The sequence below is a fragment of the Mesoplodon mirus genome (genome assembly GCF_964341445.2).
Source record: "Mesoplodon mirus genome assembly, contig: SUPER_3_unloc_2, whole genome shotgun sequence".
NCBI classification, from domain to species: Eukaryota; Metazoa; Chordata; class Mammalia; order Artiodactyla; family Ziphiidae; genus Mesoplodon; species Mesoplodon mirus.
Window position 1 is genome coordinate 3,189,994 of NW_028295808.1, and position 21,062 is coordinate 3,211,055.

General features: G+C 37.7%; 1 pseudogene across 1 annotated transcript; it reads right to left on the minus strand.

The window, feature by feature from the left end:
- Nucleotides 1-213: 213 nt before the first annotated feature.
- LOC309801715 (ferritin light chain-like) lies at nucleotides 214-14,509 on the minus strand (annotated as a pseudogene). The gene is made up of 2 exons: nucleotides 14,441-14,509; nucleotides 214-813 (listed from the first exon to the last, which is right to left on the minus strand). The product of its transcript is annotated as a ferritin light chain-like (transcript).
- Nucleotides 14,510-21,062: the final 6,553 nt, after the last annotated feature.

Consider the following 21,062-nt stretch of genomic DNA (forward strand, 5'->3'; position numbering starts at 1 on the left):
AGCAAAGCTTGAGAACCAGCCCAATAATGGGAACAAACTTATTTCACACAGATAAAGTGGGGCAATTCATATGTTAAAAGAACGTGAATATATGTATATATTTCTTTTTTTCGCTTTATTCTCTTTGTATTTCAAATAGGCTTTTTTTTCCTTCTGCAAAAAGCGTTACTGTTTCCATTTGGTCCAAGGCTTGGGAGAGGGCTCCAGGGCGGTTACAAAGCTGCCTAGTGGCTGCAGAGCGGGGCTTCAGGCAGAAGCTCTGACGCCAGAGGGTCTCCTCAGACGCGGCTGGACTTCAGAGACTCCTGTTTGGCTCGAGGGTGAGCCTTTCAAAGAGATACTCGCCCAGCACAGCCTGCGGACCAGCCAGCCTGCGGAGGTTGGTCAGGTGGTCGCCCATCTTCTGGATGAGTTTCACCTGCTCCTCCAGGAAGCGGCTCTCCAGGAAGTCACAGAGCTGGGAGTCTGCAAGGGCAGGACCCAGGGCGCGCAGATCCGATAGTGCCTGGTTCAGATTCTTCTCCCTAAGAATGGCGGCTTCCACAGCATCCTGGGTTTTACCCCACTCATCCTGAGAAGGCTTCCACGCATCCTGGAAGAGGGCGCGGCCGCAGCACTGGTTTTGCATTTTCAAGAGGCGCTGGGCGCCCTCACACTTCTCCTCAGCCAGTTGGCGAAAAATGTGGCCCATACTGTCCAGAGTCCCATTGTTGCTGTCGAAATAGATGCTCAGAGAGAGGTAAGTGTCCACAGATGCATGTTGAACAGGCGGTGGACAGCGGCCTCCACCTCGGTGGAATAATTCTGAGGAACCTGGGAACTCGTGGTTGATCAGTGATAAGGAGCTAAGCTCAAAAAATGGTGTTGGCCTGTCCTGGAGGCTGAGGATAGCTGAGTGTCTGATTCCAAAGGTTGCGAAAGGAAGAAAGGTTGGAGGGTGGTCAGGGGCTGGAGCAAGGAGCGTCCCTGGGTCTGTTCATTCCAAACACTGTTGAAGCAAAGACAGATCTGCAGGACTGCCGAACGCACTGCCTCAAATAGGCTTTGATATAAATGAACAAGAAGTCCAAGCAAGGACAAAACTTACCCTTCCCCCCACCAAAATAGCTGGTGATACTAGAATCTAGATCTGGGAAGGGATTCTTCCATTACTTTCTTAACATGCCAAGCCACTAGAGCAGTGGTTCTCAAAGTATGGTCATCTTGTAACCAAGCAGTACCCTATGGGGCCTTCCTAGGACAGACTCATCCCCCATATCCTCTATTGTAGTTTCTCTCTGAAGTACTCAGATAATAGTATCTCGGGCATATTTCTTGAGTTTTCAGATGCTAAAAACCACCACCCAATGGAAGAAATGAACTCCTTGATGATCATGAGCACGTAGCCCCCAGACCTTCTGGCACCTAAGGATGGATAATGTTACCTGCCTTGTGGCCTCAACATCAGCCAATCAGAGGATTGTGCACAAGCTGATCACATGCCCTGGGATGTCCCTCCCTCACCTGGCCCTTAAAAATGCTTTGCTGAAATCCTTTGGAGATTTCAGGGGTTTTGGAATACGGACCACCCCTCTCCTTACTCGATCCTGCAATAAACCTTTCTCTTCTCCACACTCCAACCTTTAGGTTTGTCTGGCCTCACTGTGCTTCAGACACACGAACCTGCATTCGGTAACAACCTGACCAGCTTTACCAGCGTCCCCTGATAATGTGTCAGATATTCAAGTTTTAGGGCCCTATCCCAGCCCTATGGAATCAGCAACTCTAGTGGGGCTCAGTGATCTCTGTTATAACTGGCCCTCCAGATGACTTTTATTCACCTTAAAGTTTGAAAATATCTGCATTGTCAGCTGCCAAAGCGTCCACCAGCAGGTGAAGGGGAGTGACGCCTGGAAAAGATAGGGAGTAGCCAAGGCAAGTACAGCAGCATTTGCCGTGGTAGTAATGGAGAATGCCTTTTCTCCACTGGTTGGCACAGACTAGTGTCTGGGGGCAGTGGCAGGGTTATTTAGGATGCTTTACAATTCATTGTAGAGTGACCGCTTTCCTGGTTTGCCAGGGACCTCCCCTGTGTGAACACTTAAAATCTCATCCTGGCAAACCCCTTAGCCCTGGATTTGAAAAACTTAGGGAATAACATGAAATTTAGGGGAAACATGATCTAGGATTTGGGCAAGTCACAAGTGCTAATTAAAGCGAAGCAAGTATGGACAACATCTAGCCTTCTTTACCCCTTTGTGGGAAGGTAAATCTGATTGGGTGAAAGGACTTATTGTTAAGAAATCTTTGTAGAAACATCCCCTTCTGCTTAGTCCGCTGGTTCTCAGTTCTGGCTAGACACTGGCATCGTCTGAGCAGATTTAAAGTTATTTTATTGGTCTAGGATGACCAACAGTCAGTGTGAGGGTTTTTAAAAAGTGCTTCAGATGATTCTAATATGCAGCCAAATTTAGGTGCCACTGCTTAAGCTTTTGAACCACTGCTACTTTTTTCCCCTCATCTTCCTATGAGAATATCCAACTGTAGTTGAGGTTTGTTGTTTTTTCTTTTTCTTTTTTTAACTCTCTTATTATAAGATTTACTGTCTTAAATAAGATTGAATGTACAGAAAATCCTGCTAGTCCATCTGGTATAGCTAGATACTTAGAATAATATCGTTAAGATATATACCATTTAAGTACTGTGACTGGCCTTTTTAAAATTAACATATGCATTGAATTAGTACAATCTCTTTTGAAGTTGTCATGTTGGGGAGCTATACCTGTAATCTGCTGCCATTGCTAAATATCTGGACACCTCTTATTAGCAATTGTTTTTAAACATCTTTAGGGATTAAAACCAAGAGTGCTGTATTATTTGTACTGGGACCACAAAAACCTCACAAAGTTTCCCCACTGTACCTTCTACCCCCATCTCTAACCCTTGGCAACTTCTAATCTGTTCTCCATCTCCACAGTATTGTTATTTTAAGAATAATATGTAAACATAATCATGAATTACTTAATCTTCGGAGATTGGCTTTTAAAAATGTTTTCTTCAGCATCATTCCCTTGAAGTTCATTTCAATTTTTGCATATATTAATAATTTGTTCCTTTTTGTTGCTTGGTAGTATTCTATCATAAGATTTTATCACAATTTGTTTCAACATTCATCCATTGAAAGACATTTGGGTAGTTGCCAGTTTTGGGCTATTATAAATAAAACTGCTCTGAACATTTATGTGTAAGTTTCTGTGGGAACTTAATTAAGTTTTTGTTTCTTTTGGATAAATGCTCAAGAGTACAATTACTGCGTTGTAGGGTGAATCTACTTTTAGGATTAAAAGAGACTGTCAAGCTGTTTCTCAGAGTGGCTAAACCATTTTATTTTCCCACCAGTAACGTGATATAACTTTTCTACGTACTCACCAGCATTTGATGTTGTCACTATAATTTTAGTTATTCTCTGATATCTCATTATGGTCTTAATTTGCATTTCCCTAATGCTAATGATGTTGAGCATCTTTTCATGTGCTTCTTTGCCATGTGTATATTCTCTTCCATGAAATGTCTGTTCCTGTCTTCTGCCTATTTTCTAGTTGGATTTTTTTAAGTTGTTTGGAGAGTTCTTTGTATATTATAGACACAAGTCATCTGTCTCATGTGGGATTTTCAAATATGTTTTCCCACTGTGTAATTTGAGTTTTCATCCACTTAAAAGGATCATCTATGAAGCATTTTTAACTCATTTTGATGAGATCCAATTTATCAGTTTTTGCTTTTATTGATCATACTTTCTGTGTCAAGTCTAAGAATTATTCACCTAGTTCTAGATGCCAAAGATCTTCTCCTATTTCTTTTTCTAAAAATGTCCTGCTTTTACATTTAAGATTATGATCCACTTTGATTTAATTTTTGTGTAAGGTGTGGAGGTTTAGGTTAAGGTTCATTTTTTGTTTGTTTTTGTCGAGGGATGTCCAACTGTTTCAGTACCATGTTTTGAAATGTCTACTCTTCCTTGATAGCTTTTGCACTGCTGCAAAACAGGTTAAATGTATTTATGTCAGTCTATTTCTGGGTTCTCTATTCCATTCCATTGATCTATGTATCTACCCTCCAAAATTACTGCGAAGTCTTGAAATTGGGTGGATTAATTCCTCCCATTTTAATCTTCCTTTACAAATTGTTTTAGCTATTCTTCAGCCTCTTCTTACCATACAAATCTTAGAAAAAGCTTGTCTATATCCGCAAAAACCTTGAGGGCATTTTAAGAGTAATTGTGTTAAGCCTCTTAACTTGGGGAGAATTGACATCTTTATTATGTTGTGTTTTCTAATCCATGAACAAGGTATGTCTCCCTATTTGTTTGGGACTTTAAAATTTTTCTTCATCAGCATTTTGTAATTTTCAGTATAGAGGTCCTATAAATGTCTTATTGGGCTTGTATTTAAGTATTTATTTAGGTCAGTTGTAAATGGCATCACATATTTTAATTTAAGCTTCTACACATTTGTTATTAATATATAATGTGATAAAACTGTGTTGATCTTGTACTCTAAAACATTTACAAACTAATATTATTTCTCAAGCTTTTTGTGGATTCCTTGGTATTTTCTCCATTTAGATTATCATCTCCTCTTCAGACACAGACAGTTTTACCTTTCCTTAGGCAATATAATAGGATATATTACTCTTCAACATTCAGTAGGATATATTCCTTCCTATTCAACATAGTAGGAATAGTCCTTTTATCTTTTAAATGAACTTTTTAAAACTTTAACATTTAAATTTATGTATTTATTTATTTTTGCTTATTTTCTTACTAGAACCTCCAGTAATATATTTAATAAAAGTGGTGAGAGCAGATATCCGTGCCTTGTTTCTGATCTTACAGAGAAAGCATTCAGTCTTTCACAGTTAAATATAATGTCGGTATAGGTTGTTTGTAGATCATCTTTATGAGTTTCAGTATGTTCCTTTTCTATTCCTAGTTTGCTTGGAGTTCTTTTTTCTTCTTTTTTTACAATCATGAATGGGATTGGATTTTGTCAAGTGCTTTCTCTGCCTTATTGGATAGGATCACATGACTTTTCCCTTTAATCTATTGGATATGGTGGATAACATTGTTTGATTTTCAAATATTTAACCAACTTCGCATAACTAGAATAAATGCCACTTGGTCATGGTATATTATTCTTTTTATATATCTCTGGATTTAATTTGCTAATATTTGGCAGAGGATTTTTACAGCCAATTTCATAAAAAATATTGGTCTGTAGTTTTCTTCTTTCTATACTATCCCTGTCCGGTTTTGGTATCAAGGTAATACTGGCTTCATAAATTTAATTAGGAACTGTTCCTTCTACTTCTCTTTCTTATCAAATCATGTAAAATTGGTGTTAATTCTTTATGTCTTGGGTAAAAGTGAAACATCTAAGCCTGAATATTCCTTTTGGGAGTTTTTAAATGAAAAACCAGTGTTTCTAATGGTTACAGGAAAATTGAGATTATCTATTTCATCTTGGCTGAGTTTTGGTAGTTTTGAGTGTAGAAGCATTGGCCCATTTCATCTACATTTTTGAATTTATAGTGTAGACTTGTTCATAACATCTTGTCCCTTATTAACCTGCAGGATATGTCATGGTATCCCTGGTGGCATTTCTGATATCTGTGATTTGTGCCATCCATCTTTTTATCTTTATCAGTCTTGCTAGATCTTTATTGATTAGATTGTTTATTTCCAAGAACCAGCCTTTTGTTTCATTGATTTTCCCCCCTATTTTCCTGTTTTCAGTTTCATGGATTTCTATTTCATCTTTATTATTTCCTTCTTTCTGCTTGTTTAGTGATTTTTCCTCTTCCTATTTTACTGTTGTAATATAGAAAATTAGATTATTGCTTTGAAATACTTTCTTTCCCAATTTAGTGCTATAAACTTCCCTTTCAGCATTGCTTTCAGTTCATTCTGCAAACTTTGATCTGTTATATCTCCATTTTCTTTTATTCTATGCATTAAAAAATATTTCCTTGCTGCTGTCTTTTTTACCCATGAGTTATTTGGAATTGTGATGTTTAGTTTTCACATGATTGAAGATTTTCCTGTTGTCTTTCTGTTATTGATTTCTAGTCTGATTCCATTATGGCTAGAGAACATACTCTATGATTTTAATTCTTTTAAATCTGCTAATTTTTTTATGAATATATAAATGAAAGAAATAAGAAAATCTCTGAGTCTTAGCATCCAACACTTAGGCACATTACGATTTAAATCTGCTAAGGTTCTTTTTATTGCCCAGTATATAGTATATGAGTGAATATTCCATGGACACTTGAATATGTATTCTGCTGTTACTGAGTGTGTTCTTTAAATGTCAGTTATATCCTATTGATTGATGATGTTTTCATTTCTTCCATATTCTTGCTGATTTTTCTCTCTGGTAGTTCTATAAATTGCTGTGCTGAAGTCTCAAATAATAATTGTGGATTTAAAATTTTCTCCTTTTACTACTTTTTCAGTGTTTGCTTCATGTATTTTGAAGTTCTGTTGTTTGGTGCACACACATTTAGTATCAATAGGTCATCTAGGTGGATTATTCCTGTTATCTTTATGTAATGACCCTGTTTGCCCCTAATAATTTCCTTTGCTCTTAAGTCTACTTTATCTGATATTAATATAGCCATTCCTACTTTTTCTGATTAACGTTCACATGATATATCATTATCTTCCTTTTACTTTGAACTCCCTATATCATGATGTTTAAAGTAAACTTCTTATAGACAGTATATAGTTGGATCATGCTTGTGAATTTTTAATCTACTCTTCCAATCTCTGTCTTTGACTTGGTTATTTAGATCATTTACAGTTAAGGTAATTATTGCTATGTTAAAGATTAGGTCTACCATTTTATTTTTTGTTTTGTCTTTTACCTTAGTTTCTCAATCCTGTGTTTCTCTTATTTTGCCTGGTGGGTTACTTAAACATTTTTTAATAAGTCCATTTTAATTTAATTTATTTATAATCATTTGTGTATACTGTTTGTATAGTTTTCTTAGTGGTTGCTTTTGGCATCACAGTATACATATGTAACTTACCATAGCCTACTGGAATCAGTGTTTTATTACTTCAAGTGAAGTTCCAAAATTTTACTTCCATTTAGTCTCAATATTCCCCAGTTTTAAAGTATGATTTTCTGTAGTATTTCCTTTCTCTACATTGAGAACCACATCAGATGGTGTCATAATATTTGCTTTGACCATCGGATAGTATTTAAGAAACTCATGAGGCTAATGATAGTCTCTTATATATACCCCATTTGTTTTCACCCATTCCATTGTTCCCCTTTTCTTTCTGAAGCTCCCAGTCTTCTGTTATTGTTTTTTTTTTATGTTTTCATAACATTAGGTGATATCTGGGCTTTCCAGTGCCATTGGATATGAGTTTCAGGAAACACTGAGTCTGGCTCACTTAATGCTGCTGAGTTGGAGGGTTTGTATATGTTGGGTCTGTTGGTGCAGCAGGTGCTAGCAGATTAGACTAATGTTGATGGGACTAGTGCCACAGGAGGATGGGTTCCCATTCAGGCTATGCTGCTGCTACAGTAGATCGAGTCCCCCTCTACCCCAAGTGTGGGGCAGTGACCTGCTGCTGTCACTGCTTTGTATTAGGCTGCGTTTGCCTCAGGTGTGTGGTGGGATCCCTTGGAAGCTGCTGCTGCTGTCAATCACAAGGTTAAATTCATTTCAGAAATACTTAAGTATAAATATATAGCCTGGCTCCTATAGGATCCCTGTAATAGTTTTTTATTGCTTTCATACAAATTACCACAAATATAGTGACTCAAAACAATGTCAATTGATTACCTTACAAGTCTGACATTGGTCTCAATTGAGTAAAGTAAAAGTGTTGGCAGGATCGACAGATGAATGGATAAAGATGTGGCACATATATACAATGGAATATTACTTAGCCATAAAAAGAAATGAAATTGAGTTATTTGTAGTGAGGTGGATTGACCTAGAGACTGTCATACAGAGTGAAGTAAGTCAGAAAGAGAAAAACAAATACCGTATGCTAACACAGATATATGGAATCTGAAAAAAAAGAAAAAATGGTTATGAAGAACCTAGGGGGCAGGGCAGGAATAAAGATGCAGCCATAGAGAGTGGACTTGTGGACACAGGGAGGGGGAAGGGTAATCTGGGATGAAGTGAGAGAGTGGCATGGACATATATACACTACCAAATGTAAAATAGATAGCTAGTGGGAAGCAGCCGCAAAGCACAGGGAGATCAGCTCTGTGCTTTGTGTCCACATACAGGGTTGCGATCGGGAATGGAGGGTGGTAGGGAGATGCAAGAGGGAGGAGATATGGGGATATATGTATACGTATAGCTGATTCACTTTGTTATGAAGCAGAAACTAACACACCATTGTAAATCAGTTATACTCCAATATAGATGGTTAAAAAAGAAAAAAAAAGTGTTGGCAGAGCTACATTCTTTTCTGGAGGCTCTTAGGGGTGTTTCTGTTCCCTGGACTTTATCTGCTTCCAGCGGTCACTTGTAGTCCTTGACTCAGAGTCCCCTTTCTCCACCTACAAAACCCAAAATGTTGAATCTCTCTGATTCTGCTTCTATTAGGACATGTCTCTCTTTCTCTTTCTACAGTTGGGAATTGTTTTCTACTTTTAAGGACTCATGCAATTAGATTTGTTCCATGAGGTAATCCAGGATAATCTTTCTATCTCAAGGTCTATAACTTCAGTCATATCTGCAAAGTCCTCTTCACCATGTAAGGTAACATATTAATAGGTTCTAGGGATTAGGGTGAGGGCATTTTTAGGAGCCATTATGCTCCCTACCACACCCTTAACAAGTGACCTTGAGAAAATTACTGAGATTTTTAAAGCCTTACTTTCCTCAAACATAAAATGGAAAGAAAGCTAACTAGTTAACATCATGAATGTGAAACAGTATATATGAAATCAACTAATTCAAAAAATAAGATTTCTTCTTTTTCTTTATGATTTACATGATTCTCAGAGTTCAGTTACTTGAAGATTTACTTTTTTTTAAACAGAACTAAGGAATTTCAGGGTTCAGGTGCTGTAAGATTGTCTGAATTATCTGAGTAACAATTAGCTAAGCACAGGTGTAAAGCATTTGATTTACTCCCTGGTTTTCTTTATCTTCTCATCCCAGTAAATGCATATCCCTTTTCTAGCTCCAGCCAGTAGAGTCAGAGCTTGTTTTACTGTTTAACTAAAGTTGAATTTAAATTCTCTCTACATCTCCAGATTCTCAGCCCTGGTTGCATATTATAATCACCTGGGGAGATTTCAAGAACTACTGATGCCAAATTTCTACCTATCATGGATATTTGAGGAGGGACCTGGAATGAAATGCTCTAGCTTATGGTTTTTGGAACCAAATCATAGTCTACACTGAGCCAAATTATTTGCGAGATCACCTCTAAAAAGGAATTTATCTGTGGTAACTAATGCTCTTCCTTTGTCAGTATGCTTGATTTGTCCCTCTTTGGGGGAAAAAAAGAGGGGGAAAAAAAACCCAGCAGTTGTGCTCCCTGAATTATAACCTGATGCTGTGGAATTAGTGTTGGCTTAGAGTGCACATCTTCGGATACCCATTCTCTCTCCTGCTTCCTTGCATGAACTTATATCCTTGGGCAGTGTTTCATCCACCACTCTCTTTTGCTTCTAATCTTAGCAAGTAAAGTCTCCCCTTAATGAAATAGCATTTCATGAGGCTTACTGGGAGCATAGGTCTGTTCCAGGCCTATCCTATGTTAGCTAAAGCAGATATAAGTGATGTATTTTTGGCATTCATCCTTGTGGGTTGGAAAGAGAAGACAGAATTTTATCCTTTAGGTGTCATCTGACTGGACAAATGGGCTCTTTCCCTCTGCTGCCTACCATGTAAAAACCTGAGGGTGTTACCTCTAGAAGGTATCTTCTAGTTATCAAAATAGTTCAGATAAGTCAAATTTCTCAGTAAAAGATCACAAAACTATGTCTTAGGTGGTTAATTTTCTATGTCAATTTGTCTGGGCCACCATGCCCGGTTATTTGGTCAGATATTATTCTGGATATTTCTGTGATGGTGTTTTCGTGTTTTTTACAATTTTTATTTATTTATTTATTTATTTATTGATATTTTTGGCTGCGTTGGGTCTTCGTTGTCAGACGTGGGCTTTTTCTACTTGCAGCAAGCGAGGGCTACTCTTTGTTGTGGTGTGCAGGCTTCTCATTGCGGTGGCTTCTCTTGTTGCAGAGCATGGGCTCTAGGCACACGGGCTCAGTAGCTGTGGTGCACGGGCTTATTTGCTCCACGGCACATGCGATCTTCCCAGACCAGGGCTCAAACCTGTGTCCCCTGCATTTGCAGGCAGATTCTTAAGCACTGTGCCACCAGGGTAGTCTCTGTGATGGTGTTTTTGGATGAAATTCATATTTAAATTGGTGTTGGACTTTGAGTACAGCAGATTATCCTCCATAGTATGGGTGCGCCTCATCCAATCAGTTGAAGCTCTTAATAAAACAAAGACTGACCTCCCTGTCGCAAAAAGGAATTCTGCCAGAAGACTTACAGAAATTGAACTGCAACTCTTCCTAGAGTCTCTAGACAGCCTAACCTGCAGATTTTGAATTGACCAAGCCTCTATTATTGTGTGAACCAATTGTTTAAAATCTCTCTCTCTCTTTCTCTATCTTTATATAGATGTGGATATAGATCTAGGTATCAATATTGATATCTAGATCTAGATCTATCAATATATATGGGCACATTGTATACACATGCTGTTGGTTCTGTTTTTCTGGAGAAGCTTGACTAATATAGTGGCCCATATAAATAAAAGGATGAACCCAAGTTCACCCAGGTAGAAAGTAGTACAATGAGAACTGGAACTTAAGGCCTCATGACTCATTCAGCTGTGAACACTGACCCAGAACTGGGGTCCGCAAACTCTGGCCCACTGATCAGATCTCGCTTGACTCCTGGTTTTGTACATAACATTTTGCTTGAACACAGCCACACCCATTCATTAACATATAGTGCATGGCTGTTTCTGTGCTACAGCAGCAGATAGGCAGTTGCAACGGAGAGGTATGGTACACAAAATCCAAAATATTTCCTATCTGACCCTTTACAGAAAAGATATGCTGACCCTTGCTCTAGGATGCCATCTGATTTCTGATAACACAGAGGAGAATAATTCATGCACATTGGGGTTGATTGTTAATCTCCTGTCCTCCTTAGGTCAAAGATCTCTTAAATGCTCACCCTTGCAATAGCCAGCTTGGGGAACATTGTCTGAGGATGCAGAAATATTTCTTGCCAGGTCTTTCCAATCCACACTGCTCCCTGACTATGGTTCTTAAAACCTATTTTTTAAAAAATATTTTATTGGAATATAGTTGATTTACAGTGTTGTGTTAATTTCACGTGTACAGCAAAGTGAATCCGTTATACATATACATATATCCACTTTTATTTTTTTAGAGTGATTTCCAAATAGCCCATTACAGAGTACTGAGTGGAGTTCCCTGTGCTAATAAGAAGAACAGGTTCTTATTAGTTATCTATTTTATGTATAGCAGTGTGTATATTTCAGCCCCAATCTCCCAATTTAGCCTCCCCACCACAATACCCTGGTAACCCTAAGTTTGTTTTCTACATCCTTGCCTCTACTTCTAAAACCTGTCTATTTTAACCAACTACCACTCATTGCTTACTGTCTCTGGCTTCATGTACTTCATAATAAATCTACCTCTTGTTCAATCCTGGATGACATGTTCCAAGGACTGAGATAATATCTTCTTCTACATAACTTGTCCTTGATATTGTCTATCTTGGGGTCTTTATCTATTTCCCAAAGAAGACAGTCACACTCTGTCTTCTAGTACTACTAATAATACCACATTTTATGGCATGAATTTGACCCAATGCACTGAACTATCCCTTTAGAAACTGTATGCAACCTGTCACTGGGTTTTAGCACCGGGATAGAGCTCAAATTAGTGTTCATATTTAAACAAATCTACTTGACCAGAAACTTTTTGTCTCACCATTTATTTTATTACACAAGTAACTTCTCTCTTTGCATCTATGATGTAAATATTTTTAATTTCCTAAATTATCGGAAAAATTATTTAGAGCTTCCATTTCAGTAGGCATTGGCATTACTGTGTTATGACTATTTCATTATTTTATTTCCAAATGTTAAATTAGGCTTCAAGCTTTGGCCAAGAGTAGACAGGAAAGGGTTTTAAAAGAAATGAAGAATGGGAAAGACTTCTGATGCAACGGAGACTTAATAAAGATTTGCTTTTGAATCAAGAATTTATAATAAAGGTTTGATTTTGAATCAATAAGTTAGGTCATTGCAAAATAGCTCCCTGGTAAAATTCCATTCTTTTGTAATCATTAAGTACAGAAATTAACCATCAAAATATGCAGTGATCTTTTTCATTTTCTAAAAACAAACCTATATCTAGATGAGAGGAGAATTCATTTCATAACTCAGGCTCTGGACTTACGACTCCAAGTCCTGTTTTCTTTCAACCATGCCTACTAAGTTTCTGTCTAACTTCTTGAGCATGAGGTAATGGCTTCAGCTTTCATCTCCTTACTCAGTATATAGCTCGGTGACTAAGAGTAAGGGATCTAAACCTTGAGAACTTGGGTTCAAATCTTGACTCTAAAATTTACTTGTTGAGTACTCTTGAGCATGTTATCTGTGTCTGCCTCAGTTTTCTCATCTATAATATAGAGATAACATTACTTCTCTCAGCGAGTTGCTATGAGGGTTAAAAGAGAAAATTCATACAATGCAAGAATTTATCAGTTCTTGGAATACAATAAATACTGAAAAGAAATGTTAGCCATTATCAAGGGCCCCTCATTTTATGGATAATATAGATTAGTTTATATAGGTCTAATATTAACATATACATAAATATTTTGTACCTATATTTGTGTATACGTTCTTCTTAGAAATTGAGCAGTCAACATTCACATCTAAAAGTATGTGCTCCAGGGAGATCAGCTCGGTGCTTTGTGACCGCCTGGAGGGGTGGGATAGGGAGGGAGGGAGGGAGACGCAAAAGGGAGGGGATATGGGAACATATGTATATGTATAACTGATTAAATTTGTTTTAAAGCAAATAAATAAATAAATAAATAAAAGTATGTGCTCTGTGAAATGTAGATCTCCTGTGTACAGACACAGTGCTGTAGTTATCTATTGCTACATAATAAAGAAGTCCAAACTTAGTGGTGAAATAAACAAAAATTGTAATATGTGCCCAGATTCTGTGGGTCAGCAATTCAAACAGTACACAGAGGAGATGGCTTGTCTCTACTCTGTGACTGATGTCTGAAACCTCAGCTCATGAGGATTCAAATGGCTGGGGCTGCAATCATCTAGATAATTTTAATTCACATGTCTGGCCCTTGAGATGGGATGACTTGAAGACTGGGCCCAACAAGGACTGTTGCCTGGAGTGCCTATAAATGTCTGCCCATGTGGCTTGGACTTCTCATAACGTGGTAGTTAGGATTCAAGATAGAGTATCCCAAGAATGAGTGTTCAGGGTTGAAGCATTCCAGGAGAATCATGCAAAAGCTGCATGACCTTTTATGACCTAGTCTTAGATGTTACATAGCATCACTTTATACTATTGCAGGCGTTGGAGACCTTTTTCCATAAAGTGTCAGACGGTCAATATTTTAGGCTTTACACGCCATACAGTCTCTTTTGAAACTACTTAGCTCCGCTGCTGTGATGTGAAAACAGACACAAACAATACATATACTAAGGAACATAGCTGTGTTCCAATCAAGCTTCATTTATAAAAGCCGGTAGAGGCCTAGATTTGGCCCACCAGCCATAATTTACTGACCCCTGCTCTATTGTTTGAGGCCACGGAAAGCCTGCCCAAATTCAAGGGGAAATGCCCACATCTGGATGTGAAGAATGGCAACGAATCTGAGACCCTGTATTAAAACCACTACATATGGGATACTTAGAAGAAGATCTGTCTGCATACCTTGTTTCTCCCATGTATGGTGGATATGAGGTATTGGCACATGTTACATCTCTGTAAGCCTGGGTCAAGGTCAAAGTTGAAATCTGAACTCAATGACCTTGATTTCTGGAAGAATTGGTAACTCTACTTATGATATCCTTACACTCCTTACCCATATAAATACACCACAAAAGATAGATTTCAAGTAAACAGTTGCTTTATGGCAGATTTTTATTATGTCTCCATTGACTGAATTATTCCATTTTGGTTAGAAACATGAGTTTTGTTTCTTTCCTAAAGAGATCTGCAACTTTTCAGATGCGGCATTTCATTCTAATGAGAGGATGATGTAGGTTTTTATAAACGGAAAAAGCAGGGCAGGCTGAGTTCACTCAGATCATACCAATGCTTACAGGAATAACCGAAACTGGAACACAGGCTTCCAGGTTTTCCCGTCCTGTGCTCTTTCCGGTAGGTGTCATTGTCTGCTGGGCCTGGCAGTAATAAGTTTTGACCTTTACCTCTCTACACTCTTGTGAAGTGGTTTTGGGCTTTGTTAGCTTTCTTATGAGTTTGTATTAAATTGTGTCCATAAAGTAGGCTGAATTCCTCAGGGAAGGATGATAGCTGTTACTGTGTTATTACTGCAAATGTTGTGTTGGTTACTTTTTTTCTTTTCTTTTGTCCAGTTGTATCCTGAACTTAAAAGTTATATTATCTGAAATGAACGATGTGCATCTGGTGGAAAACACTAATTTAAGGGACGAAAATTCCTGATGATTGCTTCAGTCAACCCTTAATACACACTGAGCTTCATTAGTAAATAGACAACTCTCAGGCCTTTCCCTTGGAAGAGGTCGCATAATCAGGCTTTGTGTTGATTTCGCATTCTGTTCGTTAGAGACAGAACAAAGTAGAATGATTGGCTGGTACAGGGAAAGCAGAAAGAACTTTCTTCTATTTTGGTGATGCATCCCATAATAAGGGTTGAAAATGAGACTGGAGGTAAAAACGTGAAACTCAGAAGAGCAAAGGAGAGAGGATATTGTTTCTTTGAAAATATTCTTTCAGTGTTGGCCCAGATGAAATATGAAGCTGAGGAAATTTTTTTTAAGTGATGATTTTTGTGTTAACAATGTGAGTGTGGAATTAGTAAGAATCAGAAAGCAAGCATCCTTTTCCACCAAGGACTTGGGAGCAAGTGAAACCATAAATACTCCCGGTTCTTGGAAACCCTTTTGGAGCAGTAATCAGAGAAGGGTAAAGGCAAAGCCTCAGAGCAGAGGTGTTCAGAGCAAAGGGATAGGAGGAGAACAAAAGGAGAGTGGATATTTTTAGAGCTGTCATTTTGAAATGTACCTGCTTCTGATTCAGTGCTGCTTTGCTACTGTGTTGATCCCGTGGAAATCCTCAAAGCAGGAGCAGCCCTATTTTAAAATAATAAGGTTAGAGCAAGTGACTTGAATCCAGGTCTCTTTAGCTCAAGAGCACAGAGGAGAGTGTGAGGAAAGAGTGAGGCCACAAGGAATTGTTCACTGGGTACATTTTCCCCAAACCTCACTAACTGGGAGAAACTGACCACTGGATTATGTGGCTTGAAGGAAAGCAAAAATGTTGAAAGCAAAGAGTGTGGAGCTTGTTTAGAAAGCAAGCTCTATCATTTGGTCACCTGCTGATGATAATAGCATCGGCTGAGTCCTGACCATTTACAATGAAGGCACTTCTGTAGGTCATAAGTTCCAGGAGGGCCAGAACTGAGTATGTCTGTTTCAGCATTTAGCATGGTTTAGCATCTTAGAGCCCGGTACATTATTGGCATATAGTAGACTTAAAAATGAATATTTGTGGATTGTCTGAATGAGTGGATGGATGTGTGTGATTCATATCCTATTTGCAGGTCCTATGCCCTACAGTGGATTTTCTGTGTCAGATTGTGAAAGTATTTATGACGGGGATTGGCATTGTTCCCTATTTTATGGATAAACATTACACATGAAAGGACTTTACATTGACATCCCAAAAACCTCATAGGAATTACTTAACAAAAAAATAAACTTGGATTCTGTATAATTTCTAATTTATAAGCTGGCCAGGACACTGGTATTTCTGCCAGTCCTCTGGTAGTTCCGATGATGTCCCCATGATGACCCAGGCATAATCAGAATGGCTTTAGGATTTGGGAGCCAAAATGTTCCTCAGTATTTACTGCTTTGCTAGTCCATTTAAGAAAATGGACTATGGATAAAATAGCTTCAGACACAATATGGCATTTTATGATTTAGCATGAACTTTGAGAAATATAGAGGTTATCTGAAGCCTGCAGTGGTAAAGTTCCCTCTGTTATCGAAGTTATTGTCTTTAAACAAAGATTCTACATCAGTATTTATATATATATAGATAGATATATTTTATGATATTCAGGTTAATTTCCTATTCTCTCTAAGGAAGTAATTGGTTGGTTGGTATGAGAGATAGTGTGGCTTCCAAAAGTGAAAAGTATTATTTTGTTGTAATTTCTGGCTACCTAAGGATGGGAGAGGCTCAGGACACTGCAGTCAGTATATTATGTGGAGCAGGTTATATTGTGGTTTATTTATGACCTTTTACATGTTTATTTTCTATTCAAGTTTGTGTGCTCCTTTTTGAGTTATGGTAGATAAGTGTTCTGTAACTTTGGAATACTTGGAGTTATATATATATATATATATATATATATATGGCATATATATATATATTTTTTATCATAGTAGTTAAAGCCGTGGACAGTGTACTAGTCTACCTAGGTTCAAATTCTGGCTTTACCCTATGACTTCCCTGTGGCTTCCTCTGCTCACCTATTTAAAAGGAGTATAATAAGACTGCTGTGGTGAGTTATATACTAAGTGCTATTTAAGCATTTGCTATAATGATTATGTATACTCAAAGGCAAGGAACTCACCCCTTGATTGTCTCTGTATTCCTAGTCCTTAAGAATTCCTAGTGCTTTCCTAGTGCATTGTCTTAGGATAGAGATAGCTCAGTATAGTTCTTCTCACTATAAAGTACTGTTACGTTGAAAGTCTTTGCTTGTGTACTAATAATCTATGACATATCTGCTGAGGACAAGGAAAGGAATAGTTTTAAAACTGCAATGGATAACAAAAGATTGTATGATGTAATGCCTTTATTATGTAATTATAAAACTAACAAATGATCATGGTAGAAAATTTGAAAAACTCCTAGACAAAATAGAGATCAATAAAATTTGGAGTAGCGTTCAGAGTGTAGAGTTGTCCATGAATATTAGTGCTTTCACATTTTCCAGGACTTTAAGTAGACTCTGCTTCTTAAGAGGCTATTCATGATATTTTATTTTAATGATGTTTTCATCATGAAGACACATACACACACACACAGAAATCTGTTTTAAAAAAAAGAAAGACATGTAAATCACTGATGTTTCAGATAGCCACATGAAATAAAGTGAGAAAGGTCAACAAGCTGAAAGAATGTGGAGTAGCATCTCCTTAATTGCTTACATAATTCTGATAATTACCTCTCTGTGGATAATGTAATTAATGGGGAATCTAATTCAAGAAAAATGTATGAACTTCAAGCCAAGTATTTCTTTCCACAAAAGTTTAATTTCCACGGCCGTGCTTCCTTATTACCTGACAGGGTAAGTGGTAAGGTAAGTAAGCATGGCAAAGGATCTTCCCGAAGGAGGGTGCTTCCCACACTGATCGTCATAAATGACTTCGGAATTACTGTTGCTATATTACCAAAATCTTAAACTAAGGTATTTTTGACAAATGCGGTCCTTAGTTAATTTTTAGAGCTACAAACTGTCAGATGGCTCTGCAATAACAATTGTCTGGCTGTTCTTCAGGGTGATCACAATATGGTAATGACCTTGAGGTACCACTAAAAAGCAGGAAGGTGTGAGTCTTCCTTTGGTTCCAGAGTGAAATGCGAGTTGGAGTTGGAGTTGGAAAAGAGGCCGACAACCAAGTGATAGAGAAGGAAATGTGAGGTCATTAATGAAAACCAGGTTTAAGTTAAGGTGAAGAGGCATGAGGAAATGGTCAGCTGTTACAGTATTACAAAGATCATGAAGAAGCATATCCATGAATGTGGTTTGTATTGCAATCTGCTGAAAAAGAGACAAATATCCTGGCCTGGCCTTCATGAAGATTATTTTTATTGATTCTGATAATAGATTATTGTTTAAAAGGGCCTCCTATAAATTATAACCATGCAAAGGCAGCAAGATAACTTGTTTTTTCTTTATGTATGTGTTTCTCATTCCTACTCACTTCTCTCTTAGGGGAAGAGAAAATCACAAAAAAAAAAAGTCAAATCTCAGCTATTCATTTTCAAACTAATTTTTTTCCCAAATTCCAAAGGAGGCAATAGGTTAACTGTTAAGATTTGTAAGGCTCAAAAAACTAGATTTTTACAAAGTGTAGCCAAATTTTGTTTCATAAATAGTAGCTTTGGAAAGAATATGTGATGATGCAAAATTGGAAAAAGCTGGTTTTTCTTCCGTAAATGACTTCACCGTGTGGGAGAAGAGGCAGAGAAGAAATCAAAGTAATTAAACATGGGGTGAGTTTTTCTGATAGGGGACTCTAGTGCTTTAAAATAGACTAGATAATCCTCGAGATAATCTGAGGGTAGAACAGACCAGTGCCTCATTTCCAATCTGGTACCCTGAAAGAAAACAGTGTATTTCCTTTGAGGTCTTGAGAGGTTTTTCTTCTTCTTTGTTTTGTTTTTGGTTCATTTTGTAATCAACTTTATTAAGGTATCATTTACACACAATAAAATGCAGACATTTTTAGTCAACGGTTCAATGACTTTTAATTAATGTACACATTTGTATAACAACCACCCCCATTAAGATCGATAACAATTCTAAAACCCTAGAAAGTTTACTCCTAGGCTTTTGCAAAAGTATCCCCATCTCCCACCCCAAGGCAACCACAGATCTGATTTTTATCTTTAGAGATGAATTTAGAATTTCATGTAAGTTGAATAATACAGTAGGTGCCCTTTTGATCTGGCTTCACTTGCTCAGCATATGGTTTTTGAGATTCATTCATGTTGGGATGTTTTAAACCAGGACTTTAGCTTGGGTGGCTGATGTTGTCTGAAGGCACCTTATAGGTACATCTGAGTCTCTGGCATTGTCACTGTCTGTTCTTGGCTCAGTATTTTCAACTTTACTAAGAAGCACAAGGTTGAAGTAAGGAAGATCATTGTCAGTATAATGGAGGTGAAGTGGGGTCTGTTATATAATATTCTCAGCATAAATTGACCTGCTTGGAATCATTGTGTTGATAATCGACAAGGATACTCTTCCTCCAAAAACCTTGATACTATAAAACTTCTAAAGGACGCTGTCCTAGGACTCTTTTAGTTTTCATTTTTTGGGGAACATTTCTGGAAAATTGAAATGCTCACAACCTGAAAGAAGCAATTATTCACCTGAAGGCTAACTCTGCTAAAGTTGAGTTGTCCGACCTTTACATGCTGATAGAACCCAAATAGCCTTGCAAAACAATGCTCTTATTGGATATAAGCATATAGATTGTTTAAGATGGACGTGTATATGCAGTAAAGTGAAAAAACAAAGAATCTTTGAGTTTTCCTTGCTGGTTTTTTTTTTTTTTTTCACTTACGCTTCTATATCATACGCTAATAGTTTAGGGTAACCTCAGGTTAGTTTTAGGTCCACTCTTTACGTAAATGTTGATGTACTCCATACGCAACTTTTTTCTACCTTCCTTCTTTTCTTCCATCTTTCTAACTTCTTATAATCCATTATACTTAATCCTGCATTTGTTGAGGTGGCAATTACTGTAGGAAAATTGAAAGCAGTGTGAAATTTTGCTGTTCAGAATGCATGTTGACCAACTTCTATATTGAGAAAAGGTCTGAATTTACCCACAGTAACCGTTTCTCAGCCTCTCTGAATAAAGGCCATAGAAACTGGGCTCTATATAATATCCTGACAGGTATGTAGAATTCATAGCAATTGCCCTCAAAGAGCTTACCTAGCGTAGATGCATATGAATGCATTTAATGATTGCTTTATTGGCAGCAGTGCCAACACACACAGTCTATTTTGTTTTATATGATTATCATTACCTGCTGTTTACCACTGTATACATTGCTAATGGTGTGGTTTCTATGGCTTGTGAATTTCACGGCCCAATATTTTGTAATTTATTGCACACTTCAGTGTAGAAGATGGAGACTCCATAAATTTCCGTGTGCTCTTTGGCCCTTTGGAATGCATTACACTGAGATCAGGCAAAGTAATAAATTTATTTCAAATGTGCGTGATAGCTAAACATCAATTAGGACTTGATGGGAAATATTTCTTCTTCCAGCAACATAACAGTTTTTAAAGACTAAGCCATTGAATGTGGAGTTCCTGAACATGGGACTCAGTTCACTGGGATCCCTCCTTAGAAAAATAAAGGGAAACTTGAATTGGATATGTGTGGCTTATTCAAGTAGTAACTAATCAGCTACATCTTTGTTAACTTAATTTGTCACAATGGTTTGGTATTTTATTAACTCCCTTCCCCTTCTTCCCCTGACTCTCACGAGAATGGATCATGAGTATCTTAAAACATACTAAGTCATCTTCCATCCCTGTTAATCTAACTACAAAAACACACTTTCCTTATCCAATGTAACATACTGTCTTTTAGAGTAGCTGTGGTTTTAATTCTCTACAAAATTAAAACCAGCAAAGAGAAACATTTTCAAGGAGCCACCACATTGTAGAGCTTTAGAAAGAAGACTTTAGAGTTAAGGGCAACTATATCATTTTATAGCTAAAGCACCTGAGACCTAAAGTAGGAAGGTAACCATTGAGGTCAGGGAAAGGGGTTGAAGATCAGGTTTCAAGCTGAGAAAGAGTCTACAGGGACTCAATCTGAGCAGGTCAAAAACTGAAATGAGACCACGAATGTTCTGGGAAGGGTGGCACCTGGCCTCGAGGGTGGGATTCAAACAGGGAGTGGGCCTGGGGGAACTGAG